The sequence below is a fragment of the Bubalus bubalis genome, chromosome X (genome assembly GCF_019923935.1).
Source record: "Bubalus bubalis isolate 160015118507 breed Murrah chromosome X, NDDB_SH_1, whole genome shotgun sequence".
Lineage (NCBI taxonomy): Eukaryota > Metazoa > Chordata > Mammalia > Artiodactyla > Bovidae > Bubalus > Bubalus bubalis.
The window spans coordinates 78,363,644-78,390,448 of record NC_059181.1 but is presented as its reverse complement, the minus strand read 5'-3'; the positions used below and the strand labels follow the sequence as shown (position 1 = coordinate 78,390,448).

General features: G+C 39.8%; 4 pseudogenes; 2 read left to right on the top strand and 2 right to left on the bottom strand.

Moving 5' to 3' along the window:
* Window positions 1-4,635: 4,635 nt before the first annotated feature.
* Window positions 4,636-5,454, bottom strand: LOC123465430 (annotated as a pseudogene).
* Window positions 5,455-12,206: 6,752 nt separating this feature from the next.
* On the bottom strand, window positions 12,207-15,773 carry LOC123465367 (annotated as a pseudogene).
* Window positions 15,774-16,245: 472 nt separating this feature from the next.
* On the top strand, window positions 16,246-19,849 carry LOC123465366 (annotated as a pseudogene).
* Window positions 19,850-23,711: 3,862 nt separating this feature from the next.
* Window positions 23,712-24,593, top strand: LOC123465429 (annotated as a pseudogene).
* The last annotated feature ends 2,212 nt before the right edge of the window (window positions 24,594-26,805 follow it).

The following is a 26,805-nucleotide window of genomic DNA, read 5'->3' as shown; positions in this document are numbered from 1 at the left end:
AGGAAAAAAGAAAAACGAATTAAAAGAAATGAGGACAATCTCACAGATCTCTGGGACAATGTTAAACACCCCAACATTCGAATTGTAAGAGTCCCAGAAGAAAAAGACAAAAAGAAAGACCATGAGAAAATACTTGAGGAGATAATAGTTGAAAACTTCCCTAAAATGGGGAAGGAAATAATCACCCAAGTCCAAGGAACCCAGTCCTAAACAGGATAAACCCAAGGTGAAACACCCCAAAACACATATTAATCACATTAAGAAAGATACAACACAAAGAAAAATATTAAAAGCAGTGAGGGAAAAACAACAAATAGCACACAAGGGGATTCCATAAGGACAACAGCTGATCTTTCAATAGAAAATCTTCAGGCCAGGAGGGAATGGCAGGACATACCTATAGTGATGAAGGAAAATAACCTACAGCCCAGATTACTGTACCCAGCAAGGATCTCATTCAAATATGAAGGAGAAATCAAAAGCTTTACAGACAAGCGAAAACTGAGAGAATTCAGCACCAGCAGACCAGCTCTCCAACAAATGCTAAAGAATTTTCTCTAGACAGGAAACCCAAAAAGCGTGTATAAACAAACTTGAACCCTAAATAATAAAGTAAATGGCAATGGGATCATACTTATCAATAATTGTCTTAAATGTAAATGGATTGAATGCCCCACCAAAAGACAAAGACTGGCTGAATGGATACAAAAACAAGACCCTTATGTATGTTGTCTACAAGAGACCCACCTTAAAACAAGGGACACATACAGACTGAAAGTGAAGGGCTGGAAAAAGTTATTCCACACAAATAGAGACCAAAAGAAAGCAGGAATAGCAATACTCATATCAGATAATATAGACTTTAAGACAAAGGCTGTGAATAGAGACAAAGAAGGACACTACATAATGCTCAAAGGATCAATCCAAGAAGAATATATAATAATTATAAATATATATGCACCCAACATAGGAGCACCTCAATACGTAAGACAAATGCTAGCAAGTATGAAAGGGGAATTTAACAATAACACAACAAGAGTGGGAGACTTTAATATCCCACTCACACCTATGGATAGGTCAACTAAACAGAAAATTAACAAGGAAACATAAACTTTAAATGATACAATAGACCAGTTAGATGTAATTGATATTTATAGGACATTTCACCCCAAAACAATGAATTTCACCTTTTTCTCAAGCACACATGGAACCTTCTCCAGGATAGATCACATCCTGGGCCATAAATCTAGCCTTGGTAAATTCAAAAAAATTGAAATCATTCCAAGCATCTTTTCTGACCACAATGCAGTAAGATTAGATCTCAATTACAGGAGAAAAAACTATTAAAAATTCCAACATATGGAGGCTGAACAACACGCTGCTGAATAACCAACAAATCACAGAAGAAATAAAAAAAAAATCAAAATATGCATATAAATGAATGAAAATGAAAACACAACAACCCAAAACCTGTGGGACACTGTAAAAGCAGTGCTAAGGGGAAAGTTCATAGCAATACAGGCATACCTCAAGAAACAAGAAAAAAGTCAAATAAATAACATAACTCTACATCTAAAGTAACTAGAAAAGGAAGAAATGAAGAACCCGAGGGTTAGTAGAAGGAAAGAAATCTTATAAACTAGGGCAGACACTATGGAGAACATTGTGGAGATTCCTTAAAAAACTGGAAATAGAACTGCCTTATGATCCAGCAATCCCACTGCTGGGCATACACACTGAGGAAACCAGAAGGGAAAGAGACACGTGTACCCCAATGTTCATTGCAGCACTGTTTATAATAGCCAGGACATGGAAGCAACCTAGATGTCCATCAGCAGATGAATGGATAAGAAAGCTGTGGTACATATACACAATGGAGTATTACGCAGCCATTAAAAAGAATACATTTGAATCAGTTCTAATGAGGTAATGAAACTGGAACCTATTATACAGAGTGAAGTAAGCCAGAAAGAAAAACACCAATACAGTATACTAACTCATATATATGGAATTTAGAAAGATGGTAACAATAACCCTGTGTACGAGACAGCAAAAGAGACACTGATGTATAGATCAGTCTTATGGACTCTGTGGGAGAGGGAGAGGGTGGGGTGATTTGGGAGAGTGGCATTGAAACATGTATGATATCATGTATGAAACGAGTCGCCAGTCCAAGTTTGATGCACGATACTGGATGCTTGGGGCTGGTGCACTGGGACGACCCAGAGAGAGGGTATGGGGAGGGAGGAGGGAGGAGGGTTCAGGATGGGGAGCACGGGTACACCTGTGGTGGATTCATTTCGATGTTTGGCAAAACTAATACAATATTGTAAAGTTTAAAAATAAAATAAAATTAAAAAAAATTAGGGAAGAAATAAATGCAAAAGAAACAAAAGAGACCATAGCAAAAATCAACAAAGACAAAAGATGATTCTTTGAGAGGATAAATAAAATTGACAAACCATTAGCCAGACTCATCAAGAAACAACGGGAGAAAAATCAAATCGATAAAATTAGAAATGAAAATCAGCAGACAACAACAGACAACACAGAAATGCAAAGGATCATAAGAGACTACTATCAGCAATTGTATGCCAATAAAATGGACTATTGAAAGAAATGGACAAATTACTCATTTCAGTTCAATTCAGTCACTCAGTCGTGTCCAGCTCTTTGTGACACCATGAATTGCAGCATGCCAGGCGTCCGTGTCCATCACCAACTCCCGGAGTTCACTCAAACTCACATCCATCGAGTCAGTGATGCCATCCAGCCATCTCATCGTCTGTCGTCCCTTCTCCTCCTGCCCCCAAACCCTCCCAGCATCAGAGTCTTTTTCGATGAATCAACTCTTCACATGATGTGGCCAAAGTATTGGAGTTTTAGCTTTAGGATCGTTCCTTCCAAAGAACACCCAGGGCTGATCTCCTTTAGAATGGACTGGTTGGATCTCCTTGGAGTCCAAGGGACTCTCAAGAGTCTTCTCCAACACCACAGTTCAAAAGCATCAATTCTTTGGCACTCGGCTTTCTTCACAGTCCAACTCTCACATCCATACATGACCACTGGAAAAACCACAGCCTTGACTAGATGGAACTTTGCTGGAAAAGTACTGTGTCTGCTTTTTAATATGCTATCTAGATGGGTCATAACTTTCCTTCCAAGGAGTAAGCATCTTTTAATTTCATGGCTGCAGTCACCATCTGCAGTGATTTTGGAGCCCCCCAAAATAAACTCTGACACTGTTTCCACTGTTTCTCCATCTATTTCCCATGAAGTGAAAGGACCAGATGCCATAATCTTAGTTTTCTGAATGTTGTGCTTTAAGCCAACATTTTTACTTTCTTCTTTCACTTCCTTCAAGAGGCTTTTTAGTTCCACTTCACTTTTTGCCATGAGGGTGGTGTCATCTGCATATCTGAGGTTATTGATATCTCTCTCGGCAATCTTGATTCCAGCTTGTGCTTCTTCCAGCCCAGCGATTCTCATGATGTACTCTGCATATAAGTTAAATAAGCAGGGTGACAATATACAGCCTTGATGTACTCCTTTTCCTATTTGGAACCAGTTTGTTGTTCCATGTCCCATTCTAACTGTTGCTTCTTGATCTGCATATCGGTTTCTCAAGAGGCAGGTCAGGTGGTCTGGTATTCCCATCTCTTTCAGAATTTTACACAGTTTATTGTGATCCACAAAGTCAAAGGATTTGGCATAGTCAATAAAGCAGAAATAGATGTTTTTCTGGAACTCTCTTGCTTTTTCCATGATCCAGAGGATGTTGGCAATTTGATCTCTTGTTCCTCTGCCTTTTCTAAAACCAGCTTGAACATCTGGAAGTTCATGGTTCACGTATTGCTGAACCCTGGCCTGGAGAATTTTGAGCATTACTTTATTAGCGTGTGAGATGAGTGCAATTGTGTGGTAGTTCGAGTATTCTTTGGCATTGCCTTTCTTTGGGATTGGAATGAAAACTGATCTTTTCCAGTCCTGTGGCCACTGCTGAGTTTTCCAAATTTGCTGGCATATTGAGTGCAGCACTTTCACAGCATCCTCTTTCAGGATTTGAAATAGCTCAACTGGAATTCCATCATCTCCACTAGATTTGTTCATAGTGATGATTTATAAGGCCCACTTGATTTCACATTCCAGGATGTCTGGCTCTAGGTGAGTGATCATACCATGATTATCTTGGTTGTGAAGATATTTTTGTACAGTTCCTCTGTGTATTCTTGCCACCTCTTCTTAATATCTTCTGCTTCTGTTAGGTCCATACCCTTTCTGTCCTTTATCAAGCCTATCTTTGGATTAAATGTTCCCTTGGTATCTCTAATTTCTTGAAGAGGTCTCTAGTCTTTCCCATTCTGCTGTTTTCCTCTATTTCTTTGCATTGATTGATGAGGAAGGCTTTCTTATCTCTCCTTGCTATTCTTTGGAACTCTGCATTCAGATGCTTATATCTTTTTTTTTCTCCTTTGCTTTTCACTTCTCTTCTTTTCTCAGCTATTTGTAAGGCCTCCCCAGACAAACCTCTGTCCATAGTTCATCAGGCACTCTACCTATCAGATCTAGTCCCGTAAATCTATTTCTCACTTCCACTGTATAATCATAAGGAATTTGATTTAGATCATTCCTGAATGGCCTAGTGGTTTTCCCTACTTTCTTCAATTTAAATCTGAATTTGGCAATAAGAAGTTCATGATCTGAGCCACAGTCACCTCCCAGTCTTTTTTTTTTTTTTTTTTTTTTTTGCTGGCTGTATAGAGCTTTTCCATCTTTGCCTGCAAATAATATAATCAATCTGATTTCGGTGTCGACCATCTGGTGATGTCCAAGTGTAGAGTCTTCTCTTGTGTTGCTGGAAGAGGGTGTTTACTATGACCAGTGCGTTCTCTTGGCAAATCTTTATTAGCCTTAGCCCTGCTTCATTCCATATTTCAAGGCCAAATTTGCATGTTACTCCAGGTATTTCTTGACTTCCTACTTTTGCATTCCAGTCCACTATAATGAAAAGGACATCTTTTTTGGGTGTTAGTTCTAAAAGGTCCTGTAGGTCTTCATAGAACCGTTCAACTTCAGCTTCTTCAGCACCACTAGTTGGGGCATAGGCTTGAATTACTGTGATATTGAATGGTTTGCCTTGGAAATGAACAGAGATCATTCTGTCTTTTTGAGATTGCATCCAAGTACTGCATTTTGGACGCTTTTGTTGACCATGATGGCTACTCCATTTCCTCTAAGGGATCCCCGCCCACAGTAGTAGATATCATGGTCATCTGAGTTAAATTCACCCATTCCAGTCCATTTTAGTTCACTGATTCCTAGAATGTTGATGTTCACTCTTGCCATCTCCTGTTTGACCACTTCCAATTTTCCTTGATTCATGGACCTAACATTCCAGGTTCCTGTGCAATATTGTTCTTTACAGCATCGGACCTTGCTTCTATCACCAGTCACATCCACAACTGGGTTTTGTTTTTGCTTTGTTTCCATCCCTTCATTCTTTCTGGAGTTAGTTATTTCTCCACTGATCTCCAGTAACATATTGGGCACCTACCAACCTGCAGAGTTCCTCTTTCAGTATCCTATCATTTTGCCTTTTCATACTGTTCATGGGGTTCTCAAGGCAAGAATACTGAGGTGGTTTGCCATTCCCTTCTCTAGTGGACCACATTCTGTCAGACCTCTCCACCATGACCTGCCCGTCTTGGGTGACCCCACATGGCATGGCTTAGTTTCATTGAGTTAGACAAGGCTGTGGTCTGTGTGATTAGATTGACTAGTTTTCTGTGATTATGGTTTCAGTGTATCTGCCCTCTGATGCCCTCTTGCAACACCTACCATCTTATTTGGGTTTCTCTTACCTTGTACATGGAATATCTCTTCATGGCTGCTCCAGAAAAGCGCAGCCATTGCTCCTTACCTTGGAAGAGGGGTATCTCCTAACCACCACCCTTCCTGACTTTGAACGTGGGGTTGCTCCTCTTGGACCTCCTGCTCCCGTGCAGCCATGGCTACTTTGACGTGGGGTAGCTCTTCCTGGCCGTTGCTCCTGGCCTGGGGCAGCGGGTAGCTCCTCCCGGCCGCCACCCCTGACCTCGGACTTGGGGTAGGTCCTCTCCATTGCTTTTGCGCCATCTCAGACTGACAGTCTCGGCCATTGCCTCTGACCTCAGACATGGGGTAGCAGTCCGTTGCAGCCTTAGAAGTGTACAACTTTCCAAAACTGAATCAGGAGAAAATAGAAAATCTTAAGAAACCTATCACAAGCAAGGAAATTGAAACTGTAATCAGAAATCTTCCAGCAAACAAAAGCCCAGGTCCAGACAGCTTCACAGCTGAATTCTACCAAAAATTTAGAAAAGAGCTAACACCTATCCTCAAACTCTTCCAAAAAATTGCAGAGGAAGGTAAATTTCCAAACTTATTCTATGAGGCCATCATCACCCTAATACCAAAACGTGACAAGGATGCCACAAAAAAAGAAAATTACATGCCAATATCACAGATGAACATAGAGGCAAAAATCCTTAACAAAATTCTAGCAATCAGACTCCAACAACACATTAAAAAGATCATACATCATGACCAAGTGAGCTTTATCCCAGGGATGTAAGGATTCTTCAATATCTGCAAATCAAACAATGTAATACACCACATTAACAAATTGAAAAATAAAAGCCATATGATTATCTCAATAGATGCAGAGAAAGAGTTTGACAAAATTCAACATTCATTTATGATAAAAACTCTCCAGAAAGCAGGAATAGAAGGAACATACCTCAACATAATAAAAGCTATATATGACAAACCCACAGCAAACATTATCCTCAATGGTGAAAAATTGAAAGCATTTCCCCTAAAGTCAGGAACAAGACAAGGGTGCCCACTTTCACCACTACTATTCAACATAGTTTTGGAAGTTTTGGCCACAGCAATCAGAGCAGAAAAAGAAATAAAAGGAATCCAAACTGGAAAAGAAGAAATAAAACTCTCACTGTTTCCAGATGACATGATCCTCCACACAGAAAACCCTAAAGACTCCACCAGAAAATTACTAGAGCTAATTAATAAATATAGTACAGTGGCAGGACATAAAATTAACACACAGAAATCCCTTGCATTCCTATACACTAATAATGAGAAAATAGAAAGAGAAATTAAGGAAAAATCCATTCACCATTGCAACGAAAAGAACAAAATACTTAGGGATATATCTACCTAAAGAAACTAAAGACCTATATATAAAAAAGTATAAAACAGTGGTGAAAGAAATCAAAAAGGACACTAATAGATGGAGAAATATACCGTGTTCATGGATTGGAAGAATCAATATAGTGAAAATGAGTATACTACCTGAAGCAATCTATAGATTCAATGCAATCCCTATCAAGCTACCAATGGTATTTTTCACAGAGCTAGAACAAATAATTTCACAATTTCTATGGAAATACAAAAAAACCTCGAATAGCCAAAGCAATCTTGAGAAAGAAGAATGGAACTGGAGGAATCAACCTGCCTAACTTCAGGGTCTACTACAAAGCCACAGTCATTAAGACAGTATGGTACTGGCACAAAGACAGAAATATAGATCAATGGAACAAAATAGAAAGCCCAGAGATAAATCCACACACCTATGGACACCTTATCTTTGACAAAGGAGGCAAGAAAATATAATGGAGAAAAGACAATCTCTCTAACAAGTAGTACTGGGAAAACTGGTCAACCACTTGTAAAAGAATGAAACTAGAACACTTTCTAATACCATACACAAAAATAAATTCAAAATGGATTAAACATCAAAATGTAAGACCAGAAACTATAAAACTCCTAAAGGAGAACATAGGCAAAACACTCTCCAACATACATCAGAGCAGGATCCTCTATGACCCACCTCCCAGAATAAAAGCAAAATTAAACAAATGGGACCTAGCTAAAATTAAAGGCTCATGCACAACAAAGGAAATTATAAGCAAGGTAAAAAGACAGCCTTCAGAATGGGAGAAAATAATAGCAAGTGAAGCAACTGACAAAGAATTAATCTCAAAAATCTACAACCAACTCCTGCAGCTCAATTCCAGAAAAATAAATGACCCAATCAAAAAATGGGCCAAAGACCTAAACAGACATTTCTCCAATGAAGACATACAGATGGCTAACAAACATAAGAAAAGATGCTCAACATCACTCATTCTCAGAGAAATACAAATCAAAAGCACAATGAGGTACCATTTCATGCCAGTCAGAATAGCTGCAATCTAAAAGTCTACAAGCAATAAATGCTGGAGAGGGTGTGGAGAAAAGGGAACCCTCATTCACTGTTGGTGGGAATGCAAACTAGTACAGCCACTATGGAGAACAGTGTGGAGATTCCTTAAAAAACTGGAAATAGAACTGCCACACGACCCAGGAATCCCACTGCTGGGCATACACACTGAGGAAACCAGAATTGAAAGAGACATGTGTACCCCAATGTTCATTGCAGCACTGTTTATGATGGCCAGGACATGGAAGCAACCTAGATGTCCATCAGCAGATGTATGGATAAGAAAGCTGTGGTACATATACACAATGGAGTATTACTCAGCCATTAAAAAGAATACATTTGAATCAGTTCTAATGAGGTGGATGAAACTGGAGCTGATTATACAGAGTCAAGTAAGCCAGAAAGAAAAGCACTAACACATATATATGGAATTTAGAAAGATGGTAACAATAACCCTGTATGCGAGACAGCAAAAGAGACACAGATGTATAGAACAGTCTTTTGGACTCTGTGGGAGAGGGCGAGGGTGGGATGATTTGGGAGAAGGGCATTGAAACATGTATATATCATATGTGAAATGAATCGCCAGTCTAGGCTCGATGCATGATACAGCATGCTCGGATCTGGTGTACTGGGATGACCCAGAAGGATGGTATGGCGAGGGAGGTGGGAGGTGGGGTTCAGGATGGGAAACACGTGTACACCCGTGGCAGATTCATATTGCTGTATGGAAAAACCAATACTGCCTCCAATAAAATAAATAAATTTATATTAAAAAAAGAGGGCAAGAATACACAGAAGAACTATACAGAAAACGTCTTAATGACCCAGATAACCACGATGGTGTGATCACTCACCTAGAGCCAGACATCCTGAAATGCAAAGTCACGTCGGCCTTAGGAAGCATCACTATGAACAAAGCAAGTGGAGGTGATGAGATAGTTGAGCTATTTCAAATTCTGAAAGACGTTGTTGTTAAAGTGCTGCACACAATATGCCAGCAAATTTGGAAAACTCAGCAGTGGCCACAGGACTGGAAAATGTCAGTTTTTGTTGCAATCCAAAAGAAAGGCAATGCCAAAGAATGTTCAAACTGCAGCACAATGGCACTCATCTCACACGCTGGCAAAGGAATGCTCAAATGTCTCCAAGTTAGGCTTCATCAGTTTGTGAACCGAGAACTTCCAGATATGCAATCTGGATTTAGCAAAGACAGTGGAACCAGTGACGAAATTGCCAACAAACATTGCATTATAGAAAAAGCAATAGAGTTTCAGAAAAACATCTACTTCTGCTTTATTGACAACACCAAAGCCTTTGTCTGAGTGGATCACAACAAACTGTGGAATATTCTTAAAGAGATGGGAGTACCAGACCACCTTACCTACCTCCTGAGAAATCTGTATGTGGGTCAAGAAGAAACATTAGGACCAGACATGGAACAACAGTTTGGTTCCATATTGGGAATGGAATACAACAAGCTGTGTATGGTCACCATGGTCATTTAACTTATATGCAGAGTAGAGAGTGCAAAACACCAGGCTGGATGAAGCACAAGGTGGAATTGAGGAAGCACAAGGTGGAATGAAGATTACCGGGAGAAATATCAATAACCTCAGATATGCACATGACACCACCCTTATGTAGCAAGCGAAGAGGAACTAAAGAGCCTCTTGATGAAAGCAAAAGAGGAGAGTGACAAAGCTGGTAAGGCTCAACTTTCAAAAAACAAAGATCATGGCATCTGGTCCCATCACTTCATAACAAATAAATGGAGAAATAGTGGAAACAGTGACAGACTATATTTTCTTTGGCTCCAAAATGACTGCAGATGATGACTGCTGCCAGGAAATTAAAAGAGGCTTATTCCTTGGAAGAAAACTTATGACAAACCAGGATAGCATATGAAAAAGAAGAGACATTACTTTGGCAACAAAGCTCCGTCTCGTCAAAGCTATGGTTTTTCCAGTAGTCATGTATGGAAAGAAAGATGAGCACTGAAGAACTGATGCTTTAGAACCATGGTGTTGGAGAAGACTCTTCAGAATCCCTTGGACTGCAAGGAGATGAAACCAGTCCACTGTAAAGGCAATCAATCGTTAGTATTCATTGAAAGTACTGATGCTGAAGCTGAAGCTCCCTTACTTTTGCAACCTGATGGGAAGTACTGACTCACTGGAAAAGATCCAGATTCTGGGAAAGGTTGAAGGTAGGAGGACAAGGGAATGAATGAGGATAAGTAGGTTGAATGACATCACTGTACAGTAGTTTGAGCAAGCTCTGGGAGTTGGCAATGGACAGGGAAGCCTGGCTTGCTGAAGCCCCTGCATCACAAAGAGTCAGGCAGGACTAAGAGATGAAGTGAACTGAACATGGCACAGATATGGAAGCACAGAGAAGTGAGATAACTTGCTTAAGAGCTGAGAAGAGGCAGCAAGGAGATGTCAGGCAACTTGCCTAAGATCATATAAGATAGACGTGGAAGCAAAGAGAGGTTAGCAAACTTGCCTAAGATCACACAGCTCACATGTGGAAGCACAGCTGGGTTAGACAACTTGCCTAAGATTACCAGCTCAGAAGTGGAACACAGAGTGGTCAAGCAACTTGCCTAATATCATTTGTTTTTATATTCTTATATATTTACTAGATGTGAACTAAATCTGTATTAGTACCAGTTGCAGTTGTACACTTACCCTGAAGTTTTACTTACAAGCATATATGTATTTTACCAGAATCTTGACTTTATTATGTGTCTTCTTCATATGGTTTTCAGAAACTATGTTGTCATTATTCAAGTTTATTAATTGTCAGATGCTTAGCACATTCTTCAGTACTACGCTTCTTGGGAATTGGGATGAAGATTGACCCTTTGCAGTTCTGTGGCCTCTGCTGGGTCTTCCAGATATGCTGACACATTGAATGCAGCACCATGATGGCATAATCCTTTTGGGAATTGCATAGTTCCACTATGAAGAAAGCTGAGCACCAAAGAATTGATGCTTTTGAACTGTGGTGTTGGAGAAGACTCTTGAGAGTCCCTTGGACTGCAAGGAGATCCAACCAGTCCATTCTGAAGTAGATCAGCCCTGGGTGTTCTTTGGAAGGAACAATGCTAAAGCTAAAACTCCAGTACTATGACCACCTCATGCGAAGAGTTGACTCATTGGAAAAGACTGATGCTGGGAGGGGTTGGGGGCAGGAGGAAAAGGGGACGACAGAGGATGAGATGGCTGGATGGCATCACCGACTCGATAGACGTGCGTTTGAGTGAACTCCGGGAGTTGGTGATGGACAGGGAGGACTAGCGTGCTGCGATTCATGGGGTTGCAAAGAATCGGACACGACTGAGTGACTGAACTGAACTGAACTGGAATTCCATTGCATCCTCTAGCTTTATTAACTGTAGTGCTTTTTAGGCCCTCTTGACTTCCCACTCCAGAATGTCTGGCCCTGGGTGACTGACCACATCATCATAATCCAATTCATCAGGATCTTTTTCATACAGTTCTTTCATGTATGCTTTCCATCACTTCTTGATCTCCTCAGTGTCTATTAGGTCTCTACAATTGCTGTTCTTTATTGGGCTCATCTATGGCCAAAATGCACCCTTGAGACTTCCAATTTTCACAAAGCGATCTCTATTCTTTCTTCTTCTGTTGTTTTCTTCTAGTTTATGCACTGTTCATTGATGAAGGCCTTCTTGTCTCTTGGTCCTCTTTGAAACACTGCTCTTAGTTGGATTTACCTTTCCTTTTCTCCCTTGGTTTTTGCTTCTCTTCTTTATTCAGCTATTTGAAAACCTCCTGAGATAACCGCTTTGCCTTCTTGCTTTTCATTTTCTTTGGGATAGCTTTGCTCGCTACCTCCTGTACAGTATTACGGGCATCCATCCATAGTTCCTCAGGCATGCTGTTAACTAGATCTAATCCTTTGAATCTATTTGTTACCTCCACTGCATATTCACAGGCGGTTGGATTTCAGTCATACCTGGCTGTTCCACTGTATTTCCCACTGACTTTACTTTCAGCCTGAATTTTGCTATCAGAAGCTGATGAGCAGAGCCACAGTCAGCTCCGGGTCTTGTGTTTTTCTGACAGCATACAGTTTCTCCATCTTTGGCTACAAAGAATGTAATCAATTTGATTTCAGTATTGCCCATTTGGTGATGTCCATGTATAAGCTCGTCTCTTGTGTTGTTGAGAAGGGTATTGACTATGACGAGTGCATTGTCTTGGCAGAATTCAGTTAGCCTTTGCTCTGCTTCATTTTCTTCTCCAAGGCTAATCTTGCCTGTTACTCCAGGTATCTCTTAACTTTCTACTTTGGCATACCAATCCCCACTGACAAATACAACATCTGATATTGGTGTTAGTTCTGTTAAGTTTTCTAGGTCTTCACAGGACTGATCAGCTGAAGGTTCTTTGGCATCTGTGGCAGGGGCATGACTTGAATTACTGTGATGTTGAATGGTTTGCCTTGGAAATGACCCAATATCATTCTGTTATTTTGGAGATCACACCCAAATAGTGCATATCGGGAATATCTTTTTGTAGATTATGATGCCTCCTCCATTTCTTCTATGGGATTCTTGCCCACAGTAGTCATTATAATGGTCATCTGAACTAAATTCACCCATTCCTTTACAGTTTAGTTCACTGTTAACCAGGACATTAATGATTATTCTCACTGTTGTTAAGTGAGTACAAATAGGAAGTAGAGCTGATAAGTTAATATGGATATGGCAAGTCCTAATGTAGTCACTATGAAAATAAAATTTAAAATATATCACTAATGTAAACCAAATGCTACCCTGAAAACATTCATTTACAAATGAAGGTAATAAAGATAAAAAGGACCAAAATATGAATTTTAGAAAAAAACAAAAAATGGCAGTCATAAATTTGACCATGTTAATAATGATATAAAATATGAATGAACTGAACAATCTAATCAAAAAGCAAACATTTTTACACTAGATTAAAAAAAAAAACAGATCCAGCTCTATGCTATCTATGGGAGACATCATATAGAGTCACAGATACAGCTTTTATGTGAAATGACTGAGAAATATATAGCATGCCAACATCAACCAAAGAAAGAATTGGCTATACTGTACTAATGTCAAGCAGAAATGATTTTTATTAAAAATTGTTGCTAGGGATAAAGAAAGACATTTTATAGTGATAAACAGGTGACTCTATTAAGAAGACATACTGATGCAACTAGGAAGACAACCAAAAAGTGCATGGAGGAAAAAAAAAAAAACACTGATATAATTGAAGAGAGAAATAGACAATTCAACAATAATTGCTAGACTTTACTAATCTACTTTCAATAAGGGATAGAAAGACTAGGCATAAGAACTATGAAATATAGAACTTGAATGATAATATAAACCAGCTGGACCTAACAGGCATCTACAGAGCAATTTGTCCATTACAGGATATTCATATTTCTTAAGAGTTTAGGGAACATTCTCCAGGATACCTTATATGCTAGGACATAAGACAAACCTAAATAAATATGAAAAGGTTCAAATCATAGCAAGTATGTCCTCTGAATATAATGAAATTAGAAAATAATACATTTTGAGAAACAGACAAATATGTGGAAGTTAAGCAACATACTCCTACATAAACGAAGGGTCAAACGAAAAATCACAAGAGAAAGTAGAAAATACTTTTGACACTTGAAAGGTCAATAAATTGATACAACTTTAGTGATATTTATCAAGGGAGGAAAAAGACTCAAATCACTAAAATTAGGAATAAAAAAGGAAAAATAACTACCAACTTTAGAGAAATAAATATAATTGAAACGGAATACCATGATGCTAATTAGAAAATTTAGATGAAATGGAGAAATTTCCAGAAATACACAAATGACTGATATTGACTCAAGAAGAAAATGAAATCTGAAAAGCAAAGAGATAAAGTTAGTAATTTTTAAATTTCTTGCCCAACCCACCTCATAAAAATCCCCCTGCCACCTACCCTACCTACACCCAGATGTCCTCGCTGCTGAATTCTACCACATATTTTAACAAATTAAAATCATGCCAATTCTTCATACATGCATTTGAAATGTATTCATAGAAGTGGAGGAACATTTCCCAGCTCATTCTATGAGGAAGTATTACTTCCATGCCAAAACTAGAGGCCAGTTAATTTGTACAAATCTCCCTAATTTTGCTCCATCCAGCATTTGCTCATGATGAATTTTATGTTTTGAATCTTTGACAAGAAAATGATGGAAATGATACTCTGTTCATATCATCTCATTCTATCAGGAGATTTATGATTTCAATGTGTCCCAATATTGATGATGACCACTTGGATCACTTGAATAAAGTGGTTGCTGTCAAGATTCGCCACTGTCAAGTTAGTCTCCCTTATCTTGTAATTAATACATTCTTTTCTATTTTAAAGGATATAAATATTTTATTCCTCACCAAACTTTAAATTTATTAATTTATTTATATCAATTTGATGAATAGTCTCTATTTACTAAATGAATCATGATCTGTCACTATCATTATTTATTTTTATGCTCACATTTTTCCAGCCTTGGACAGTTGGAACCTCCTCAAGCTGGCCTCTTTGTCCTTTTGACATCTCCCCATCATTCTTTGAACAATTTGATGCTTTTGGTACAAGATATTCCAGGCTAATCTTGATTTTTCCCTGCCCTAGCCATGGAATTAACAATTTATCCAGGAAGTCTCAATTATTTTTAGTGGAAAATGGAATTTAGAATCCAATATAGGAGATCTGTATGTACTCACTATTTCCCAGTTCCTCTCATTGGACACAGTCTGGGAAGTGTACATGTGTGTATGCATGCCTCTCTGTGTGTATCCTCTGTAGATAGCTCAGTCTCTGATATCACAAAATGTTGGATTGTCCCCAACCCACTTGAATGCCTTTCTCAACATATTCAGGCTATGACACCCACTCCAGGCAGCCCTTTCATAAGCATACTCCCCTTATCCTGCTTGGGCTTTGATACTCTGCACTGGCATATCCCCATGTGCAGATATTGTTCTTGTTCTACTCAGCCTCTAACTGCCCACCCAGACCTGCCCCACCTCCATCCCTGGATGCCCTCCTCACCTTGCTTGGCCTCTGACTTTCTACACAAATCTGCCTCATCCTTGAGGATTTATTCTTCTCTGAACTTATGCTTTTACTCTTCATGCCTGGCTAGACTCCTGTTTAATATTCTCCAGATTAACTGACTTTTATGGCAGACTGCTCTGCTCTGTGAATGCGTCTTAATTCCACTTTGGCACTGACTTCCCATGGCATGTCCTAGCATGTATATCCTGTTTTCCCTGCTCAAGTACTGACATCTCATACTACACACCTCCCTTCCCTGCTCTTGTGGATCTTATCACTTCACTATATTTGAGTTCTGACCCCCCATACTAGGCTACTCTGACTGTATGGATATCCTCCTTCACCTTTAACATCTCACTCTGGCCCACTATGGCCCCATGCCCCACTGTCATGGATGCCCATCTGGATTGATCTCACCTAATTGCTTTATGATGAGTTACTCAGCAAATGCTTTATGATGAGTTACTCAGCAAAGAGAGAAGGGGAAGGGAGAGGGCAGTTCTTGAATTGAATTTTGAAGCATAAGTGAGCATTGCCAATCAAAGATTGATAAACCACATTTCAGTTGGGGAACTTATTATGGTCTGTAGTAAGAGTATTCTTAAAGTTTATATGTTTTTCAGAAGTTTATTAAATAATGCATCAAAGTTTGTTGAACAAACTCTCTTCTACCAGTGTAAAATAAAAACTTCTACCTTTATCGTATTCTTAATGTGCATGTGTGTCTATTTGCATGTCTATTTGCCTGTCCATTTGGGCTGCTATAACGAAATACCAGGCCTAGAGTTGCTTGCAAACATCAGAAATTTATTTCTCACAGTTCTGGAGGCTAGTGGTACAAGATAAGGGTAGTAGTAGGGCCAGATGAGAGCCCTTTTCTGGACTGCAGACTTCTCTCCTATAGATCGTCTCCTGCATTTGAACAAGTTCCATTCTGAGAGTGCACATGTAAGCCCAATTTGTTCAGAAGTCCAACAAAATTAGCCTTAATACACAACTAACAGAACGACCTATATACTGTGGTTTTTACACATACTTCCCTGGTGGTTCAGACGGTAAAGTGTCTGCCTGCAATGCGGGAGACCTGGGTTCGATCCCTGGGTTGGGAAGATCCCCTGCAAAAGGAAATGGCAACCCACTGTACTAGTATTCTTGCCTGGAAAATCCCATAGATGGAGCCTGGTAGGCTATAGTCCATGAGGTCGCAAAGAGTCAGACACGACTGAATGACTTCACTTCTTCCTGACATCCTGAGCTAGAAATAAAGGTAGCACACTAATGTACTCTATACAGTACTGTGCTGTAAATACAGAAAAGCACAATCATTTGCAGAGGATGCACGCATGTGACAATGTCCACCAGACACGTGAACTAACTTATGAGATTGGACATGGGAATGAAAGTTTGAATCTTTGAAAGTAGGTAATTTGAAAATTCCTATGTAAGGGAATTACTGTATTCTCACATGGAAAAAGGAGCTAGGGAGCTCTGTGAGTTCTCCTTGTAAGAGCATTAATCTCCATTCTTGAGGGCTCCACCCTCATGACCTAAATAGCTCCTAAAGGACCCACTTTCTAATATCATCACATTGGACATTAGGTTTACAACATGAATTTTGGGGGTGCCATATTCAGACAAAAGCTGTATGTGTGTGTATGTGCGTGTGTAGTTGAGTTGATTTCTGCTCTCACTTATTACCTCATGAACTGTAAGGCTAGTCATGTACCAGTACTAGTTGCATATCAGTACTTCTCTTTGTAAGTATGTAGGCTTTCCACATGCTTTAAAATCTGGTAAGGATAGCTTTCATGCTCATTAGTCTTCTTTTTCAAAAATGTCCTGCCTCTTATTACATATTTATTTTTCCACATATGTTTCAGAATTAGCTTATTTCCCACACCAAACATATTAGTATTCTTGTTGAAATCTTATCATAATTATAGAATAATTTGAGGACAATTGATATCTGTATAAATATTTTCTTATTTCCCGAAGAGATATCTTTCCATTTCATCAGGCATTTCATTGCATTTTTCAGTAGCATTTCAGAATTTTCTTCAAATAGCTATTGCAATTTGTTCTTAAATATATTTTTAATATTTATCTGTTTGTAGCTATTATAAATGGTGTCTTTCTTTATAAATGTAATTACTTGTTAGTGTATAGGAGCAGTATTTTATATATTATTATTTTTATCCAGCCATCTAGTTCAATTCCTTTTAAATACAGCTGTCCCTCGATTTCTGTGGGAGATTGATTCTAGGACACCACTGCCAACCATCAGATACCCAAATCTACAGATGTTCAAGTCCCTTAAATAAGTTGCATAGCATTTTAGTATTTGAATATAAACTACACACATCCTCCTATATACTTTAAATCATCTCTAAATTACTTATGAACCTAATACAATGTAAAAGATATGTAAATAGTTGCCAGCATGTGGTAAATTTGAAGTTTGATTTTTGGAACTTTCTGGAGTTTTTTTTTTTTTTTTAATATTTTTAATCCAGAGTTGGATGAATCCTTGGATGTGAAACACATGGATAGGAAAGGCTAACTGTATAGAATACTTTTCTCTTGGAGACTCCAGATACACAATTATGTCATCAGCAAATAATGTTAACGTTGCCTCTATTGCTCTATGATTTGAAAATAAACTTTAAAAAACTTTGGAATGGTTTTAGATTTACAAGAAAGTAAAGATATTTTCCTTATATCAGAAAGTTCCCAAATACCACCCATATTGTTATAAACTAGAGTGCATACATTATTTCAAAGATTTTTCCTACGAAGATTTTCTTAGTTTTTACCTAATATCCTTTTTTCTGTTCCAGGAACCCATTCTGGATCCCACATTGCATGTAGTAGCCATGCCTTTCAGGTTCTTCTTGGATGTGGCAATTTCTAAGACTTTTCTTATTTTATATGACCTTGATATTTTTGAGGAATACTATCAGGTATTTTATAAAATATTTCTTAATTTGGATTTGTCTGATGATTTTCCTATTAGCCTGGGAATATGGATTTTTTTTTTTGGGGGGGTCCCCTTGTGGCTCAGCTGGTAAATAATCCGCCTATAATGAGGGAGACCTGCATTCGATCCCTGAGTTGGAAGATCCCCTAGAGAAGGGAAAGGCTACCCACTCCAGTATTCTGGCCTAGAAAATTCCATGGACATTATAGTCCATGGGGTTGCAAAGAGTCAGACACGACTGAGCAACTTTCACTTTCACTGCCACTTCATGGATTTTGGGGGAAGAAGACTGCAGAGGTGGAATGTCCTTTTAATCATGTAATACGATGAACAAGCCTTATCACTGGTAATGCTAATCTTTACCACCTGGCTGAAGTAGTCTTTGTCAGGTTATTCCACTCTCAAGTTATTTTTTCTCCCTCTCAATAAGACGGTAGGTGTTGCAACAGGACATCAGAGGGCAGATACACTGAAACCATACTCACAGAAAACTAGTCAATCTAATTACAATAGGACCACAGCCTTGTCTAACTCAAGGAAACTAAGCCATGCTGTGTGGGGTCACCCAAGACGAGTGGGTCATGGTGGAGAACTCTGACAGAATGTGGTCCACTGGAGAAGGGAATGGCAAACCACTTCAGTATTCTTGCCTTGAGAACCCCATGAACAGTATGAAAAGGCAAAATGATAGGATACTGAAAGAGGAACTCTGCAGGTCGGTAGGTGCCCAATATGCTACTGGAGATCAGTGGAGAAATAACTCTAGAAAGAATGAAGGGATGGAGTCAAAGCAAAAACAATACTCAGTTGTGGATGTGTCTCGTGATAGAAGCAAGGTCCGATGCTATAAGGAGCAATATTGCCTAGGAGCCTGGAATGTTAGGTCCATGAATCAAGGCAAATTGGAAGTGGTCAAACAGGAGATGGCAAGAGTGAACGTCAACATTCTAGGAATCAGCGAACTAAAATGGACTGGAATGGGTGAATTTAACTCAGATGACCATGATATCTACTACTGTGGGCGGGGATCCCTTAGAAGAAATGGAGTAACCATCACGGTCAACAAAAGCGACCAAAATGCAGTACTTGGATGCAATCTCAAGAACGACAGAATGATCTCTGTTCGTATCCAAGGCAAACCATTCAATATCACTGTAATCCAAGCCTATGCCCCAATCAGTAATGCTGAAGAAGCTGAAGTTGAATGGTTCTATGAAGACCTACAAGACCTTTTAGAACTAACACCCAAAAAAGATATCCTTTTCATTATAGGGGACTGGAATGCAAAAGTAGGAAGTCAAGAAACACCTGGAGTAACAGGCAAATTTGGCCTTGGAATATGGAATGAAGCAGGGCAAAGGCTGATAGAGTTTTGCCAAGAAAATGCACTGGTCATAGCAAACACCCTCTTCCAACAACAGACATGATGTCTACACATGGACATCACCAGATGGTCAACAACGAAATTAGATTGATTATATTCTTTGCAGCCAAAGAAGAAGAGGTGGCAAGAATACAAAGAAAACTGTGCAAAAAAGATCTTCACGACCAAGATAATCACGATGGTGTGATCACTCATCTAGAGCCAGACATCCTGGAATGTGAAGTCAAGTGGGCCTTAGAAAGCATCACTACAAACAAAACTAGTGGAGGGGATGGAATTCCAGTTGAGCGATTTCAAATCCTGAAAGGTGATGCTGTGAAATTGCTGCATTCAATATGCCAGCAAATTTGGAAAACTCAACAGTGGCCACGGGACTGGAAAAGGTCAGTTTTCATTCCAATCCCGAAGAAAGGCAATGCCAAAGAATGCTCAAAGTACCGCACAATTTCACTCATCTCACACACTAGTAAAGTAATGCTCAAAATTCTCCAAGCCAGGCTTCAGCAATACGTGAACCGTGAACTTCCAGATGTTCAAGATGGTTTTAAAAAAGGCAGAGAAACAAGAGATCAAATTGCCAACATTGGCTGGATCATCGAAAAAGCAAGAGACTATGCCAAAGCCTTTCACTATGTGGATCACAATAAACTGTGGAAAATTCTGAAAGAGATGGGAATACCAGACCACCTGATCTGCCTCTTGAGAAACCTATACTCAGGTCAGGAAGCAACAGTTAGAACTGGACATGGAACAACAGACTGGTTCCAAATACGAAAAGGAGTATGTCAAGGCTGTATATTGTAACCCTGCTTATTTAACTTCTATGCAGAGTAGATCATGAGAAACGCTGGGCTGGAAGAAGCACAAGCTGGAATCAAGATTGCCAGGAGAAATATCAATAACCTCAGATATGCAGATGACACCACCCTTATGGCAGAAAGTGAAGAGGAACTCAAAAGCCTCTTGATGAAAGTGAAAGTGGAGAGTGAAAAAGTTGGCTTAAAGCTCAACATTCAGAAAACGAAGATCATGGCATCTGGTCCCATCACTTCATGGGAAATAGATGGGGAAACAGTGGAAACAGTGTCAGACTTTATTTTTGGGGGATCCAAAATCACTGCAGATGGTGATTGCAGCCATGAAATTAAAAGACGCTTACTCCTTGGAAGAAAAGTTATGACGAACCTAGATAGCATATTGAAAAGCAGAGACATCACTTTGCCAACAAAGGTCCGTCTAGTCAAGGCTATGGTTTTTCCAATGGTTATGTATGGAAGTGAGAGTTGGACTGTGAAGAAAGCTGAGCACCAAAGAATTGATGCTTTTGAACTGTGGTGTTGGAGAAGACTCTTGAGAGTCCGTTGGACTGCAAGGAGATCCAACCAGTCCATTCTGAAGGAGATCAGCCCTGGGTGTTCTTTGGAAGGACTGATGCTAAAGCTGAAACTCTAATACTTTGGGCACCTCATGCGAACAGTTGACTCATTGGAAAAAGACCCTGATTCTGGGAGGGATTAGGGGCAGGAGGAGAAGAGGACGACAGAGGGTGAGATGGCTGGATGGCATCACTAACTCGATGGATGTGAGTCTGAGTGAACTCAGGGAGTTGGTGATGGACAAGGAGGTCTGGTGTGCTGCGATTCATGGGGTTGCAAAGAGTCGGCCATGACTGATCGACTGACCTTATCTGAACTGATAATGTTGTATTGTTTGGAAGGAAGTCACTAAGTGTAACTCTCTCTTCAGGAACAGGGAGTTACACTCCACCTCCCTGAGAGCAGAATTACCTATGTCAATTATCTGAAATTTTCTGCATAGGAATTGGTCTATTGTCTCACATGTATTCAATATTTTATTTATATCAGTATGGACCCATAGATATTCATTTTATACTTTGGGGTATGATCCCAAAGAATGACTTCTTTACTTTATTGTATTTCTCATCTTGTTATAGTTATGGCCTTTGGAAGCTCATTCCTGTCTTCTTTGACATCACCGAATTATTCTTGGGCTTTTTTTTTTTTTTAATATACTTTTAGCATTTCCTTTTTGATAGAATAAGTTTCCCCAGATTCCTCTTCTATAGTTCCTCCTTGAGCCCTACAATCAGTAATTTCTCCAAGAAGCCTGATTCCTTTTACTGGAAATTAGTATTGGGAACCAAGATCTGTGCTTGTGTCTTTCCTTATTTGGGAGTATCATTTTTCTTAGGTCCTTTCAGCTCACCAGACAAAGAAATATATATATGTATGTATATTCATGTGCCATCTATGAAACTTTTCAATTCAAGTATGCATGTGTAACAGTATCAGGATTGATAACCTATACTCCTATGAGAAAAAAAAAAAAAAAAAAAAAAAAAAAACACTACCAACTAGATTTCATTAGTTTTATCTTTTGCTTTCAGTCTTGCAAAATCTATTCATTTCCAAAGTTACTTAATTCAGCAGATCTTAATGAGGTGGTTTCATACACTTTTAATATAATTCCATTCTTTAGTCAAATTATGCATTCCATTCTTGATGTCAAAATTTTTTTGAAAATATGCATACTGTTTTGAAAATATGATTCACTGTTTGTGCTGTAAGATTCTATGAGTTTTGACAAATATATATGCCATGTATTTACCATAACATCATACAGAATAGTTTTACTGCCCTAAATCATCCCCTATGCCTGGAGAAGGAAATGGTAACCCACTCCAGGATTCTTGCCTGAGAAATCCCAGGGACAGAGGAGCCTGTTGGGCTACAGTCCATGGGGTCTCCGACCACAGTCATTTTTAGAAACAGTGTAGTCCACATAAAACATATCATTGGCTCCTAGTTTCTGGCCTCTGCTTTAATCTCTTTCTTTCCCACTTGACTCCCTGCTCTACAGGCACACAAGCCCAGGGCTCTGCTCTGTTCTGCTCAGCCCAGGGTCTGGATTCAACAAATGGAATAAAGACAATAGATGACGGACCCGCCCTTCCAGTAGAACATCAGGTTCAGAAAGAATACACTGGCAAGGAGATGGCATTTTGTCACTCCCCACCTCTTTTTCGATTACCCGATGAAAATGTCCCCATTTCCCTTTAAGCCCTACTTCCAGTTGGCCCTGAAAACCTCCTTATCCTCTGCCCATAAATCATCACAATGGGCACATGGAGTCTGGCTGGGGTGGAGCTCTTTATGACATCACCAAGGGCCCAGCCCTGCCTGGTCCTCAGTCTCCAGGGGCCAGAGCAGACCAGTGCACCAGGAGCCATTTCCTCTTGGCTCAGGGGAGCTCCAGGGTAAGGTCCTCTGTGGAGGACACTTTCTATTTGGCAGAATCTACCAGAGCATGCCCAAGACTGGTTTGAGGTCACGTTGCTCTGGCTTTTCTTTGCTGATGTATGGGACAGTGAAGTTTGCAGGAGAGAGTGGCAAGAATAATGTTCACACTTCTCGTGCCCGTTGGGGTGGTCCATTTGGCTCTCTGGGAAAGAAAAAGACAAAAGGCTTCCCCAGAAAAAGACTATGTTTGATACCTTATACCTTCTTGAGATGGACCTTCTGAAATTTGTGTCCAGGGTGTGGAATCTGAAACTACCAACCTGTAGTAACCTCAATCCTGCCAAAGTAGAGGTTCCTGCAGATGCATAGAATAACATTACAATATATGAGTTCTGGGGCAATGAAGACTACAATTGACTGGATTTGTCTATCAGTGTGAGGGCTGAGAGGAGCTACTCCATGATCAAAACTAGCCAATCTGATGACATGGACCACAGCCTTGACTAACTCAATGAAACTAAGCCATGCTGAGTGGGGTGACTCAAGAAGGGTGGGTCATGGTGGAGAAATCTGACAGAATGTGGTCCACTGAAGAGGGAATAGCAAACCACTTCAGTATGCTTGCCTTGAGAACGCCATGAACAGTATGAAAAGGCAAAATGATAGGATAGTAAAAGAGGAACTCCCCCGGTTGGTAGGTGCCCAATATGCTACAGGAGATCAGTGGAGAAATAACTCCAAAAAGAATGAAGGGATGGAACCAAAGCAAAAACAATACCCAGACGTGGATGTGACTGGTGATAGAAGCAAGGTCCAATGCTGTAAAGATCAATATTGCATAGGAACCTGGAATGTTAGATCCATGAATCAAGGCAAATTGGAAGTGGTCAAACAGGAGATGGTAAGAGCGAATGTCAACATTCTAGGAATCAGTGAACTAAAATGGACTCGAATGGGTGAATTTAACTCACATGACCATTATATCTACTTCTGTGGGCAGGAATCCCTGAGAAGAAATGAAGTAGCCATCATGGTCAACAAAAGCGTCCGAAATGCAGAACTTGGATGCAATCTCAAAAAGACAGAATGATCTCTGTTTGTTTCCAAGGCAAAGAATTAAATATCACAGTAATACAAGTCTATGTCCCAACCAGTAATGCTGAAGAAGCTGAAGTTGAACGGTTCTATGAAGACCTACAAGACCTTTTAGAACTAACACCCAAAAAAGATGTCCTTTTCATTATAGGGGACTGGAATGCAAAAGTAGGAAGTCAAGAAACACCTGGAGTAACAGGCAAATTTGGCCTTGGAATATGGAATGAAGCAGGGCAAAGGCTGATAGAGTTTTGCCACGAAAATGCACTGGTCATAGCAAACACCCTCTTCCAACAACAGACATGATGTCTACACATTGACATCACCAGATGGTCAACACCAAAATCAGATTGATTATATTCTTTGCAGCCAAAGATGGAGAAGCTCTAAACAGTCAGCAAAAACAAGACCGGGAACAGAGTGTGGCTCAGATCATGAATTCCTTATTGCCAAATTCAGACTTAAATTGAAGAAAGTAGGGAAAACCACTAGACCATTCAAGTATGACCTAAATCAAATCCCTTATGATTATACAGTGGAAGTGAGAAATAGATTTAAGGGACTATATCTGATAGATAGAGTGCCTGATGGACTATGGACAGAGGTTCGTGACTATGGACAGAGGTTCGTGACATTGTACAGGAGACAGGGAATAAGACCATCCCCATGGAAAAGAAATGCAAAAAAGCAAAATGGCTGTCTGGGGCGGCCTTACAAATAGCTGTGAAAAGAAGAGAAGTGAAAAACAAAGGAGAAAAGGAAAGATATAAGCATCTGAATGCAGAGTTCCAAAGAATAGCAAGGAGAGATAAGAAAGCCTTCCTCATCAATCAATTTAAAGAAATAGAGTAAAACAACAGAATGGGAAAGACTAGAGATCCCTTCAAAACAATTAGAGATACCAAGGGTACATTTCATGCAAAGATGGGCTCAAAAAGGACAGAAATGTTATGGACCTAACAGAACCAGAAGATATTAAGAAGAGGTGGCAAGAATACACAGAAGAACTGCACAAAAAAGATCTCCACGACCCAGCTAATCGTGACTGTGTGATCATGCACCTAGAGCCAGACATCCTGGAATGTGAAATCAAGTGGGCCTTAGAAAGCATCACAAGAAATAAAGCTAGTGGATGTGATGGAATTCCAGTTGAGCTATTTCAAATCCTGAAAGATGATGCTGTGAAAGTGCTGCAGTCAATATTTCAGCAAATTTGGAAAACTCAGCAGTGGCCACAGGAGTGGAAAAGATCAGTTTTCATTCCAATCCCAAAGCAAGGCAATGCCAAAGAATGCTCACATTACCGCACAATTGCACTCATCTCACATGCTGGTAAAGTAATGCTCAAAATTCTCCAAGCCAGGCTTCAGCAACATATGAACCGTGAACTTCCAGATGTTCAAGCTGGTTTTAGAAAAGGCAGAGGAACCAGAGATCAAATTGCCAACATCCTCTAGGATCATGGAAAAAGCAAGAGAGTTCAAGAAAAACATCTATTTCTGCTTTATTGACTATGCCAAAGCCTTTGACTGTGTGGATCACAATAAACTGGAAAATTCTGAAAGAGATGGGAATACCAAACCACCTGTCCTGCCTCTTGAGAAATCTGTATGCAGGCCAGGAAGCAACAGTTAGAACTGGACATGGAACAACAGACTGGTTCCAAATAGGAAAAGGAGTATGTCAAGGCTGTATATTGTAACCCTGCTTATTTAACTTCTATGCAGAGTACATCATGAGAAACACTGGGCTGGATGAAGCACCAGCTGGAATCAAGATTGCTGGGAGAAATATTAATAACCTCAGATATGCAGTTGACACCACCCTTATGGCAGAAAGTGAAGAGGAACTAAAAAGCCTCTTGATGAAAGTGAAAGAGGGGAGTGAAAAAGTTAGCTTAAAGCTCAACATTCAGAAAACAAAGATCATCACATCTGGCCCCATCACTTCATGGGAAATAGATGGGGAAACAGTGGAAACAGTGGCTGAATTATTTTTTGTGCTCCAAAATCACTGCAGATGGTGATTGCAGCCATGAAATTAAAAGACGCTCACTCTTTGGAAGGAATGTTGTTACCAACCTAGACAGCATATTAAAAAGCAGAGACACTGCTTTGCCAACAAAGGCCCATCTAGTCAAGGCTATGGTTTTTCCAGTGGTCACATATGGATGTTAGAGTTGGACTGTGAAGAAAGCTGAATGCCAAAGAATTGATGCTTTTGGACTGTGGTGTTGGAGAAGACTCTTGAGAGTCCCTTGGACTGCAAGGAGATCCAACTGGTCCATCCTAATGGAGATCAGCCCTGTGTGTTCATTGGAAGGACTGATGCTGAGGCTGAAACTCCAATACTTTGGCCACCTCATGTGAAGGGTTGAGTCATTGGAAAAGCCCCTGATGCTGGGAGGGATTGGGGGCAGGAGGAGCAGGGGACGACAGAGAATGAGATGGCTGGATGGCATCACCAACTCGATGCACATGAGTTTGAGTGAACTCTGGGAGTTCGTGATGGACAGGGAGGCCTGGCGTGCTGCAATTCCTGGGGTCACAAAGAGTCAGACATGACTGAGTGACTGAACTGAACTGAACTGTAGGAGTGGAATTGTTGAAGGTTGACATACTGTATCCAGACTAATAGAACTATTGTGATGCAAAATAAAAAGCCTCTGATATTTTTTTATTTCCTCTGCAGTTTTACCTTTCCCAGAA